The sequence below is a fragment of the Hyperolius riggenbachi genome, chromosome 4 (genome assembly GCF_040937935.1).
Source record: "Hyperolius riggenbachi isolate aHypRig1 chromosome 4, aHypRig1.pri, whole genome shotgun sequence".
NCBI lineage: Eukaryota > Metazoa > Chordata > Amphibia > Anura > Hyperoliidae > Hyperolius > Hyperolius riggenbachi.
The window spans coordinates 133,681,858-133,695,280 of NC_090649.1; the positions used below are offsets into that span (position 1 = coordinate 133,681,858).

The 13,423-nt window shown below is 46.5% G+C and overlaps 1 protein-coding gene across 9 annotated transcripts in view; it reads left to right on the forward strand.

Annotated features, from left to right (window-relative positions):
• LOC137570520 (beta-galactoside alpha-2,6-sialyltransferase 1-like) overlaps positions 1-13,423 on the forward strand; it is a 126,928-nt gene that overhangs the window by 49,833 nt on the left and 63,672 nt on the right. For 6 of the 9 annotated variants that reach the window (XM_068279208.1, XM_068279204.1, XM_068279211.1 and 3 more), the window contains exon 3: positions 6,096-6,185. The exons of the other annotated variants lie outside the window; for them this stretch is intronic. The gene's annotated coding sequence lies outside the window, so the exon portion shown is untranslated. The remainder of the gene's footprint in view (positions 1-6,095; positions 6,186-13,423) is intronic. 9 annotated transcript variants of the gene reach the window in all.

Below are 13,423 nucleotides of genomic sequence, written 5' to 3' on the forward strand. Positions count from 1 at the left end.
CATCTACCACGTGTCCAAGGCTTTACTGTAGAACTACAGGAAAGAACAAAAATGTATTAGCACACAGTACTACTGTACAAAGAATAAAGATACATGCACCAGAGTTTGTAATACATAGGAAGAGTTATGAACCCCTGTTGGCTTTTACAGGCGAGACAAAGACACAGTTTGAAATACTGTGAACATAAGAAATATGCAGGAGGATATTGAATACTTTGACTTTGGGTTTGCAGCTAGTAAATTAGTATATAGGTTTGTGTTGCAGAAACACTGAAGTAAGAATACTATACCAGTTTCTTTTTATGTCCCAATAAAATGCCCTTTAATCCTCCAGCAAATAAAAAAATACATAAAAACAAAATAAGTTGAGAATTATTTTTCTTAATCCTTTTTAGCAGGGGTCTAGTCCTGGAAAAAGAGGTGAGTGGACTCACCCTAAAAACCCCTGCGCCAAAAAATGGGTGTGGTCACACATAACGTGGGCGTAGTCATGGGTGGGGCCAAATATACATGACCTTAGCAGTGATTTAAAAGGTCTGCCAGGGAAGTTTGAGCTCTGCCGTAGTGTATCCCCCCAAAATAGATGTAATCTGACAGCATTTCACCAAAAAGACACGTAATCTGGTAGAAGTTCCTCCAAAATACAGATAATATGGAAGTGGTTCCCCCAAAATAGACAATGTCGCAGCAGCAGTTCCCCCAACATACACATAATTTGGAAGCAGTTCCCCAAAATACGCAAAACCTGGCAGTGGATCACCCAAAATACACGTAACACCCAAAATACATATAATCTGGCAGCAGTGGTCCCCCAAACGTACACAATCTGGCAGCAGTTCCCCAAAATACACGTAATCTGGCAGCAGTGGTCCCCCAAACATACACAATCTGGCAGCTGTTCCCCAAAATACACGTAATCTGGCAGCAGTTCCCCAAAATACGCAAAACCTGGCAGTGGATCACCCAAAATGCACGTAACACCCAAAATACATATAATCTGGCAGCAGTGGTCCCCCAAACGTACACAATCTGGCAGCAGTTCCCCAAAATACACGTAATCTGGCAGCAGCCGTTCCCCTAACATACACATAATCTGGCAGCTGTTCCCCAAAATACATAACAGCGGTTCCACAAAAATGCAGATAATCTGACAGCAGTTCCCCCAAAATAGGTACCCCCAGGTAGCCAGGTCTATAGGTGTCCCCAGTATAAGTAGCCATGAGTATAGTAGTCCCCAGTATATGTAGCCAGAGGTATAGTTGCCTGGTATATGTAGCCAGGGGTATATGTGCCTAGTATATGTAGTGAGGGGTTTAGCAGTCCCCAGTATATGTAGCCAGAGGTATAGGTGTCCAGTATATGTAGCCGGGGTATAGGTGCTCAGTATATGTAGTCAGGAGTATGGTAGTCCCCAGTATATGTAGTCAGGGGTATATGTGCCCAGTATATGTAGTCAGGGGTATATGTGCCAGTATATGTAGTCAGGGGTATATGTCCTCAGTATATGTAGTCAGGGGTATATGTCTCCAGTATATGTAGTCAGGTGTATATGTGCCCAGTATATGTAGGCAGAGGTATATGTCCCCAGTATATGTAGTCATGGGTATAGTAGTCCCCAGTATATATAGGCAGGGGTATATGTCCCCAAAATAGGTAGCCAGGTGTATAGATGTCCCCAAAAAGGTGGCCAGGGGTATAGATGTCCTCAGTATATGTAGCTAGGTGTATTGGTGTCCCCAGTATATGTAGCCAGGTCTATAGGTGCTCCCAGTATAGCCAGGTCTATAGGTGCCCCCAGAATAGGTAGCCAGATGTCCCCAGAAGGAGGGGAGGCAGCGCAGAGAGGAGGGATTGGTGGGCACAGCAGGGAACGTCTCCTCCCCCCTCAGGGCTACCCCTTCCTCCCTCTCCCCCTCCAGAACTAAAGTTTGCAGGTGGCTGGCAGCGGCAGGACTTACCTCCTTCCTCCTTCGCTGGGTAAGTAGCGATGTCCGGTTCATTTGAGCCGGTTCTTTCCTGTGAGTTGAGTGATCAGGCTCATCACACTGAACCGAATCAGTTCAGTGGATGAGAAAGGAAGTGCAGCTGCACACTGTGTTCAGCTGCAGTTCCTGTCTCATCTACTGAACTGATTCAGTTCAGTGTGATGAGTTGGATCACTCAACCCACAGGAAAGAACCGGCTCAAATGAACCGGACATCACTACTTACTCAGCGCTTGGAACGAGAGTGAGGTAATTCACGCTGCTGCCAGCCTCACGCAAATTTTAGTTGGGGGGGGGGGGGGGGAGGGAAGGGAGGAAGGGGGAGGGAAGGGCCCAAGGTGAGGGGGGGGGGGGGGAGATGTCCCCCCTTCCCCGCTGTGCCCATGATCTCTTACGCACTCTCTCCCTCCACACATTATTATTATTATTTATTGAATTTATAAAGCGCCAACATATTACGCAGCGCTGGACAATAAATATATACAATGATAACAAGGATGACAGACATAAGGTTATACAACATAGAACAAAGTTAAACATGCAAATTGTTCAAAATACATGATCGTGTGATATGGGCTAGTTAGGTAGCCCCAGTAATACTAGTACAGGCTGTCATAGGACAGGAGCACACAATCCTGTAGATTACACTAGGGAGTGGACGGGTGGAGGCGTCCACTCTCTGAAAAAAGCAAGTGGACGTCACCCACCCGCGTCCACGACCCACTCGACCCCTGCTTTTCAGTGTATTTACCCTTGCTAGTCGCTGAAAAAGTATTTTTTACATAAAATGGAAAAACCTTTCCTGAGAGAAAACTCGGGAGAAAAATGTGTTGAATTAGTCTCGTTTGAGAAAATGAAAATGTCCCTTTAAGCGGGTTTGAAGTGATTTTTAACCACTTAACGACCGCCTAACGCCGATAGGCGTCGGCAGGTCGCAAGTGGTTTCCCATGGAAACGGCTGCTCGTTCGAGCGGCCTTTCCATGTTAGTTCACGGAGGGTGTCTCCGTGAACAGCCTGCGAGCCTCCGATCGCGGCCCGCAGGCTAAATGTAAACACGCGGGGAAGAAATCCCCGCTGTTTACATCATACGGCGCTGCAGCACAGCAGCGCCGTATAGCAGATCGGCGATCCCCGGCCTCTGATTGGCCGGGGATCGCCGCAGTCTGATAGGCTGAAGCCTATTAGAGGCGGTGCGGACGGATCTCCATCCTGCGGCGCCCAGGGGAAGGAGGGGAGGGAGGGAAGGACAGGGAAGCCGAAAATCGCTGCGGAGGGGGGCATTGAGGAGCCCCCCCCTGCAAGGCGAAAATAGCCGGTGGCGATCAGACCCCTCCCCCCCAGCAGGACATCCCCCTTGTGGGGAAAAAAGAGGGGAAATCTGATCGTCCTGGCTGATTCCTGATCTGTGCTGTGGGCTGGAGAGCCCACGCAGCACAGATCTGGGAGAAATGGCCTCGTCCTTTTAAACAAAAAAACATATATTCACCTAATACTAAGATGCTAAGAAGAGGGAAGGATCTGGGTCCTAATGAGCCTTTCCGTTCCTTCTATGGTCCACATAGTCCAGCGCTGGCGCCCCTAGCATTCTCCGGCCAGTCAGTTGGGGACTGCTCTCTGCCCCTGCCTGAGGCTTTGGAAGTCTTCAACAGCCCAAGTGCTCACAAAGATGGCCCGCTCCGTACTGCACATGCGGAAGCACGCTGTCTCGTGCATGCACAGTACGGAGCCGCCCACACTACACTTAGCCGCCCGTCTTCGCGCGGCGGGAAATTTGAACCAGGGATCCAGGGCTGGAACATGGGGATTGTGAGAGGAATGGACTCATTAGGACCCAGAGCCTTCCCTTTCATTAGGTAAGTATCTTTTTTTTTTTCTTAAGGACAACTGAAGAAAAAGGGTTATGGAGGCTGCCATATTCATTTCCTTTTAACCACCTGAGCGGTCTGGACGAGCTCAGCTCGTCCAACACCGCCGGAGGTCGCCGCTCAGGCCCTGCTGGGCCGATTTTCATCAAATAAAAAGCAGCACACGCAGCCGGCACTTTGCCAGCCGCGTGTGCTGCCTGATCGCCGCCGCTCTGCGGCGATCCGCCGCGAGCAGCGGCGAAAGAGAGTCCCCCCAGCCGCCTGAGCCCAGCGTAGCCGGAACAAAAAGTTCCGGCCAGCGCTAAGGGCTGGATCGGAGGCGGCTGACGTCAGGACGTCGGCTGACGTCGATGACGTCACTCCGCTCGTCGCTATGGCGACGATATAAGCAAAACAAGGAAGGCCGCTCATTGCGGCCTTCCTTGTTTATTCTGGGCGCCGGAGGCGATCGGAAGATCGCCTCCGGAGCGCCCTCTAGTGGGCTTTCATGCAGCCAACTTTCAGTTGGCTGCATGAAATAGTTTTTTTTTTATTTAAAAAAAACCCTCCCGCAGCCACCCTGGCGATTTAATCAGAACGCCAGGGTGGTTAAGCAATATCAGTTACCTGGCTGTCCTCCTGAGCTTCTGCCTCTAATACTTTTAGCCATAGACCCTGAACAAGCATGCAGCAGGTCAGGTGTTTCTGACATTATTATCAGATCTGACAAGATTAGCTGCATGCTTGTTTCTGGTGTGATTCAGACACTACTGCAGCCAAATAGAGCAGCAGGGCTGCCAGGCAACTGATATTGTTTAAAAGGAAACAAATATGGCAGCCTCCATATTCTTCTCACTTCTGTTGTCCTTTAATTAGCTTCAGATTCTCTTTAATGTTTTATTGACACTTCTCATTTCTTACCTTTGAGTCACCAAGGTAAACATTAAAGAGAATCTGAAGTGAAAATGAACTTATGATATAATGATTTGTATGTGTAGTACTGCTAAGAAATAGAACATTAGTAGCACAGATATGAGTCTCATATTGTTCCCAGTACAGGAAGAGTTAGAGACTCAGTAATGAAAAAACATCCCCTGTGGGGTACTTACCTTGGGAGGAGGAAGCCCCTGGGTGGTAATGAGGCTTCCCCGTCCTCCTCCGTCCCATGGTGACAGTGCTGGAGCCCTCCGAAACCACAGCCGACAATTAGTCGTACTGTGGCTGCAATATTTACCTTCCCCGGCTCCAGCGCAGGCGCAATAGCAGCTCCCCAATGGGCTAAGGCAGAAATAGGTGAGCCTTATCGGGTCCGCTCTACTGTGCAGGCGACTTGTGCCTGCGCAGTAGAACGGACCCAACTGGGATCGGCTATTTCCACCTGCGCTGGAGCCCAGAAGGTAAATATTTACATGCCCGCCATTCAGGGGCTTCTAGTGCTGCCACCGTGGGACAATGGAGGACGGGGGAAGCTTCGTTAGAGTCCAGAGGCTTCCCCTTCCCGTGGTAGGTACCCCACAGGGGACTTTTTATCGTTACAGAGTCTCTTCAAGAAACATCAGTTGTTATCTATGCAAAAGAGCTTCTCTGAGCTCTGAGACCAACTTTTGGTCACAGACAGCTCTGTCTTCTGAAGCACTTATCTCAACTGTCTCTCGCTGTTTCTTGTTTGTTGAAAGTTTTACTGCAGAGAAAAGTTAAAAGGGTCATTAGTCTGCTCTGTTTTATCATTTTAAATGCAGAGTGTAGTGTGTAAACTGCAAATATTAGAGAATGATGCAATGTTATAAGACAAAAGCTCTATACCTGAAAATAAAAGTATGAGACTATTTTTTTGCTACTAATGTTCTAGTAATTATCAGTACTACACAACCAATTTATTATATCATAAGTTTTTTTTTTTTCACTTCAGTGTCACTTTAAAGTCTTGGACCTCCTCTTATTAGTGGTCCCAAGGACACGCAGTGAGGGAACATTTCTCCAGCGGAGACACAGATGACTATAAAATATTTGTACAGCTTCCAGCTCTTTCCTCACCAGAGTTAGAGTTCTTTTTGATAGAGTTGGGCTCTTACCTTACTATTTCATAGAAAAGAAAATATTGATTCAGGAGATATTGATAATGGTGCTATCTAGAGGAAAAATAGTGACCTTGGCAGGATCAGAGGATGAATATTTCTGGTCTTTACCTAGACCTGAAATCTTACTCAAATTTACTACTGCAAATATCTGACCTGCGTTTCCATGTTTTCTGAATGTCAAACCATAGGTAAATGATGATGATTGATTGCACCTGAGTTTGCAGATAATTAACAGTGATAAAAAAGATACAAGAGCTGCGGAATCCACAAGACGACATGTGAGTAGATAAGTCTCTCTCCTTTTTCCATTATGTGAGATGAAGGTCATGGTAAATATACCAAACCAAATCTTTTCTCAAAATAAGGATCTGCTTATGCGGCTCTTCATGTAGCAGTGTAACAAATAGCTGTACAGCTTGGGGGTAACAAAAGAAAAAACAGCAGGATAGATACATAACAATATAGTTATATTAGTTATATAGAGTTTACAGCTTCCATCCAGAGCACTTTACAGAGTGCGTATTTATGTCACTAGCTACCCCTCAGAGAGCTCACAGTCCAATCCCTACCATAGTTACTGTTTAATATACATGTTTATTATTTTTATTATTATTATTGTTTCTATTTATAAAACACCAACTTATTATGCAGCACTGGACAATAAATGAGGAGGACCCTGCCCAAATGCTTACAATCTAAAGAGGGACAAATACACACTAGGTAGGGGATGATGCGTAGCTGCTCAGAATTAAGGGTTAGGACATTGATGAGGGAGGGTAGGCCAACAGAAACAGGTGTGTTGTGGGGGCATTAATAGTACATTGGGGAAAAAGGGTAAGAGAAGGCCGGACAATACCAGCTAATTCTCACGGCCTCACACATGCATACGGGCCCATATATAAAATCCACATCCTCCTAGGAAAGCTTAAAGGACATCCGAAGTGACATATGACACAATGAGATAGACATGTGTATGTACTGTGCCAAGCACACAAATAACTATGCTGCATTCCATTTTTTCTTTTTTTGCCTGAAAGAGTTAAACATTAGGTATGCAATGGACAGTTTCTGTCCGGGTCAGGACTGGGTCGGACTATAGCATAATGCTCACTGATGAGAAATTACAGCCATAAAACTTTTTCCTAAAAAACAGTGGAGTGGAGGGGCTCTCACCAAAAGTGGGGACTGGTGTGCCCAAGCCCAAAAGACCCTCGTACTCCAGGGTACACGATCCAGAAAAAAGATGGAGAATGGAGACTCTCCCATGTGACTTCTATGACGTTAGTCTACTCGATTGAATGTTTGCATTGGGATGTCTAAAAAAAGTCATCATTAAGAAGAGGAGGATAAATACTATTGTTTATCTCATTGGTATATTTCCACCGCGGATGTCCTTTAAAGTAAACCAGAGACAACGAATCTTAAAAGTTTTATACATACCTGGGGCTTCCTCAAGCCCCAACCGCAGAGATCGCTCCCATGCCACCGTCCTCAGTCTTCTTCGTCTTCATCTTCCAATATTGTTTGGAACAAGCGATATTTACAGTCTAAGGTTTTGTGAGTATGTGCAAGCTTTGTGTCTAACGGCTGCAATTAACATATGAGTTACTTGGACTGCCTTTGCTATGCTTTGCAGAAGGCATTATTGCTTTACTTCTGGATGTGCTGTTTGTCATTCACTGGATTAACAATGGGACTGTTTAATTGCTTAAAGTGCAACAGAGACGACGAATCTTACGTTTTCTACTTACCTGGGGCTTCCTCTAGCCCCATCCGCATGGATCGATCCCATGCTGCCGTCCTCAATCTTCTCTGTCTTTGTTAACAGGTCCCATAACTTAGGCCAGTCGCGGCCAGTCTGAGTAAGCGCAGTGCGCTCTCTCCGTCTCTCTGCAGCAGAGAATAGTAGTGCTCTTGCACAGTTAGTCCAGTGAGGTGAGAGATCCATCAAGCCTCACAAACATAACTGAGTGATTTGCAGCTTCCACATAGGACTCGACCCTTCAAGGTGAAATATACAGCGTATTTTTATTTGTACATTTGAGGTGGTACAGTACACATGGATATTTGCCGAAACGTTGTGCTGTCTATGGGCTTGATTCACTAAAGGGTGCTAAGTGTTAGCATGCCAGTGAAAAGCCACTTTGCAGGTGCTAACATGTTTTGCACGTGCTAACTAGGGTGCTAAGTAGTTAGCACATACAAACTACTTAGCACCGTAGTTAGCACATGCAAACTACTTAGCACCATAGTTAGCACATGCAAACTACTTGGCACCCTAGTGAACACGTGCAAACTACTTAGCACCCTAGTTAGCACGGTGCTAAGTGGTAGTTTGCATGTGCTAACTACGGTGCTAAGTAGTTTGCATGTGCTAACTACGGTGCTACGGGCAGCACGGTGGCATAGTGGTTAGCGCTCTCGCCTTGCAGCGCTGGGTCCCTGGTTTAAATCCCAGCCAGTGCACTATCTGCAAAGAGTTTGTGTGTTCTCTCCATGTCTGCGTGGGTTTCCTCCAGGCACTCCGGTTTCCTCCCACATTCCAAAAACATACAGATAAGTTAATTGGCTCCCCCTAAAATTGGCCCTAGACTACAGTACTTACACTACATAATATAGACATATGACAATGGTAGGGATTAGATTGTGAGCTCCTTTGAGGGACAGTTAGTGACAAGACAATATATATATATATATATATATATATACACTGTACAGCGCTGCGTAATATGTCGGCGCTATATCAAATACTAAATAATAATAATAATAATAATGTGCTAACTACGGTGCTAAGTAGTTTGCATGTGCTAACTACTTAGCACCCTAGTTAGCACGTCCAAAGCTTTTAGGTATGCTAACTATGTTAGCACCCTTTTTGTGAATCAAGCCCTATGTGTGCTGTACCACCGCAAATGTACAAATAAAAATACACTGTATATTTCACTTCGAAGGGTCGCGTTCTATGTGGATGCTGCCATCTCTGCCATAGGCAGTCATGTGACACAGGGGAGATATCAGATTACAACTTGTGATTAGACACAAATGAAGGGGAATTAGGTGGGCTAAACTCTGTAAATACATACAGGGTGCTTTTCTCTATGTTTTCCTTCTGTCCTGTGCAAGAGTTCAGGTCCACTTTAAGTTAATGGAGTGGGGTTAAAGTAGCCCAGGTAGTTTAGTCATTCAGTGGGATAGGTGCATGAACGAGCAGGAAACACAAAGGGAGAGGACTCTGCCCAAATTCTTACAATCTAAAGAGACACACACTATGGCCTCGATTCATAAAGCATTCCCGCATTCGGAAATGCTGAAAACGGCTCACTTTACCGACCACACAGCAAAATCTGTATTCATAAAGGCTTTTTCCGCATGAAAAGCCGACATTCGCGAGTAGAGTGATGAATCACCGCCTTGCGCGGTGATTATCATAGCAAAAGTAACAAGTAGTCAATTCATAAAGATTAGAGGTAGCGGTATGCGGACTGGTATTACCGCTACCTCTGATGTGGCGAGAAGCGTGCGGAATACATTGCAGTGAATGGGACAGACCTCCCAAGCAGCTGCAGAGAGAACACCGCACGGAGGGACTCCGCCTGCTTCCCCTGTTTCCGCATGTCTCCCGACAGCCTTACGCCTGCCTACAGCGGAATATCTCCGCACGCCTGTCACAACTAGCAACATTTTTATGAATTACCACCCTGAAGGCGGAAATACCGACAGCGGTGTTTCCCCGCTCGACGTTACCTTACCGACAGCACTTTTATGAATCGAGGCCTATATGAGAGATGATACATTGTTGCTCAGAAGTGGGGGGTTAGGACATTGATGAGGGAGGGTAGGCCAACAGGAACAGGTGTGTTGTGAGGGCAGGCTTGAATGTTTTGAGGGGGGGGGGGGGTCGAGTTCCAGAGAGTAGTGAGAGCTCTTGAGAATTCCTGTAGTCTACAACAACCTATAATAGCCAATCAGTTTTCACCTACGGATTTTCAAGGGGAATAAGGAAATTGATGTCACTCTGACATTGTTAATGGCAGGATCCTCAAACTTGACACAGTAGGCCAATGGGTGACTAAGGTTAATATTCAGAAAATGTAGGCAGAGCCTGAAACAGCCAATCACATTTCAGGTGGGGTATACTACAAGAAGTGGGGTATACCACCTCACTCTTGTCCACCCCCCCCCCCATTTCTTTAGATTGTAAGCTCGCAAGGGCAGGGCTCTCTCACCCTTTTGTGTCTTAAAATTCATTATATATTTTATTCATTGTTACTTTTATCAGTCATTACCAATTCTGTATTTTGTATTCTGTATTTTGTATCGTTGTGTATTTTGTCACTTATTATTTATTTTGTATATCGGTATACACCATTGTATGTATTATCATGTATCCCATGTTTGTTTCTTACTTTGTACAGCGCCACAGAATATGTTGGCGCTCTTAAAAATCAATAATAATGGGAAAATATAAACTACAGCCATTCTTAGACTGTTAATGGCAGGACTGTTAATGAGTCAAATGAGTGATTAATATGAGCCGTCACTAGGGGAAGCCACGCGGTATACGAGATGTCTGCAGATCGGCGCCGCTGGAGGAAGGTGAGCCGCTCTGCCGCTAATGATTATTTTATAGGGGTAGCACTGACATGCTGGAGGCGGAGAGGACCACACAGCGCTGGAATCAATAGGGAGGTAAGTCGCTCTGCCCTTTTTGTTACTCAGGGGAGTGGAGACATGCGGGGCCGGCGGACCACACATGGGGACAAGGCAGGGACTCCCCAACGTAGCGGCGGTTCCGCGGTTCGTATCGGCGGGCATTTTTAATTCGGGGATTCCCTGTCTTTGGAATATAAGATGCAGGGACTTTTGCTCCCCATTTTTTGGGGAGAAAAAGTGCGTCTTATATTCCGAAAAATACAGTATTTACATTGAATCCAATTACATTTTGCATGCTGCCGGGAAGTGATGCTTCCCATCAGACATGAGCGTTACCTTAGACATACAAAAATCAGGTCTAAACCAGCTAACGCACGTCGTCACTGCTGCATCCGGGAGTCTCCTTTAATAAGGAGACCCTCAGAGCTCCCCATTGGGATGTCACTGCTGCACATCGCCAAAGCCCCCCACAGCTGCACTGATTACCCCTCAGTAAATAGAATTACAAGTGAATTGTAGCCAGGGCTCCTGGACAGAACTGACATGGGATACAGCAATCAAGCTTAAGAGAAGAAGACAAATAAACGAATAAATGAAAAGAACAAAAAAGAAGGCATAAGAGCATATGAAGATTTTACTGAAGAATTAGGGTAGTAGATCCAGAAGAAAAAGAAGTACTGTATAAACCTGTGTATAAGCTGACCCGAGTATAAGACAACTCCACAACTTTTACCTAAAAACCCGGGAAAACGTAATGACTTGTGTATAAACCGGGGGTCGTAAATGCAGTGCCCTTATGGTGTAGAACAAAGCAATTCTTGAGGAAGTCAATTAACTTGTGTGTACGGGGGGGGGGGGGGGGGCTGGGCTATGCAGTGAAAACTGCCAGCTGTTCAGAACAAGTGCAAACAAACAGTACACCATTGTGAAAAGCAAATGTAAATATCCATGGCAAATGCAGAGCCCGCCCCCTATGCATATGTATACACTCAGTATAAACAAAAGAGCAAACCGTTGCATTAATCATCATCATATAAGGTCACTATATATGTAAACTAGTGTTGACATGTACCATATGCAGCAACAGTAACACATCACATGCATACCTGATGGCTTGACATTGCTGGGAGATGGGAGCGAACACGGTAAATCCAGCGCTGGAGACTTGGGCGCAGCAGCGCAGGAGACTTGGGCGCAGCCGGCGCCACCATAGGCCGTAATAGGAACTACGGGTATCGCAGGCACAGGGAGAAACTTCAGCGCCGTCAGAAGACGGACCTGAAGTTGCTTTTAAAACAATAATTCGGCTTCCAGCAATTGCTGGAAGCCGAATTATTTCATTCCCCCACTATCCATGTCGGCCTGGAGGGGGAATAGTAATTAACACGGCCGGGACTTGTGCGGCAGCAGGATCAGCCATATACTGGCTGTGTCCTGCGCCCAAGTCTCCGGCGCCGTTCTCTCTCGTACGCGATGGGAGGGATCCTCCACAGGTGGCCGAGTGCAGATTCAAACAGATTGGTGAATACAATCTGCGTCATCCTGCCATTGATGATTGAGCACAGGCGCCTCTCCTCCTCCATCCTTTCCCACCGTGCTGCCAGATGGGAACTTGTGCTGCCTGCAGCCATACCTTTAATGTTGCCTCTTTGTCCCCTGTGTCCCTGTAGGGATATACAGATCGGGTTGTGTGCCCCCTGCCTGCATCCTGCACCACAATGTGCTTTGAACATGTCAGTGCAGCCGCATAAGCCCCTCCCCTGCCGCAATCGCCATGTGCAGGGTTTTAAAGCCAACACGCTCATTGATTCCTCTCTTGGCCAGTTGCAGGCTCCTCTAGTGACGCCTCATATGCAACACTGCAGGGCGTCATAACAAGGAGCCTGCAACTGGCCAGGAGATGAATCAATGAGCATACCGGCAAGTGAAACCCCTGCTCTGCATATCCCGATGGGGACATGGGGGGCAGAGAGGCAACATTAAAGCGAATCCGAGATGAAAAACCAACTATAACAAGTAACTTGTCTATATATCTTATCTAAAGTTTATACAGCAAATCTAGCTGCAAGCAGCTTCAACAGAATATGATTATTTCTTCCTGTGATACAATGACAGCAGCCATGTTTTTGTAAACATTACACACAGGCAAAGCTGGTATCATCTCCAGCTCTCTGCCTGTGACAAATTCACTCTGCTCTCCTCCTCCCTCCTCCTCTCTGCCTCTAAAATCTCTGACTAGTAACCCCCTCCTCCTGCCCAGACTGAGCTCCCCATAAGCCCTTGCTACAGTGCCAAGGCTCTCTGAAAAAGCTGTGGGCGAGGCTTGTTTAGTTTATAGGGAATTAAGAGTATTAAAACAAAACAAACAAAAGTATTTGGCTTGAGGAATGCCCTGTAAACTATATGAAAGGAACACAATTATGCAATTATGCAATGAGTAATATGGCTGATGCTGCAGGCAGCACAAATTCCCATCTGGTAGCGTGCGTTGGGGGATAACAGGTGCCGGCTTTAAAGCACTGTACATGGCGTTAGTGGTGGGGAGTATCCAGATAGTTATTTTTACAGTTTTCTAATGAAAGTTACATAATAATAGCTAATGACATAGCAAAAGTTGTTGTTCTTAGCTTGGCCAAGGGTATGCCTAGGGTTTATAGCCTCATCTACACGGGCTCGATTAGCCGCCGGATCGCCTCTTCCGCGTCCCCGCACGTGCCCGCCGCGTCCCCGCGCCGGATTCTATTCCCCGCTCGTCCCCGCCGGCGCCACTTATCTTTCGCTCGATTCCCTGCCATTGTCCCCTCGCGGGGAACGAGCAGGGAATCGGCGGTGGGGAGATCCGTCCTGTCGGATCTTATCAATC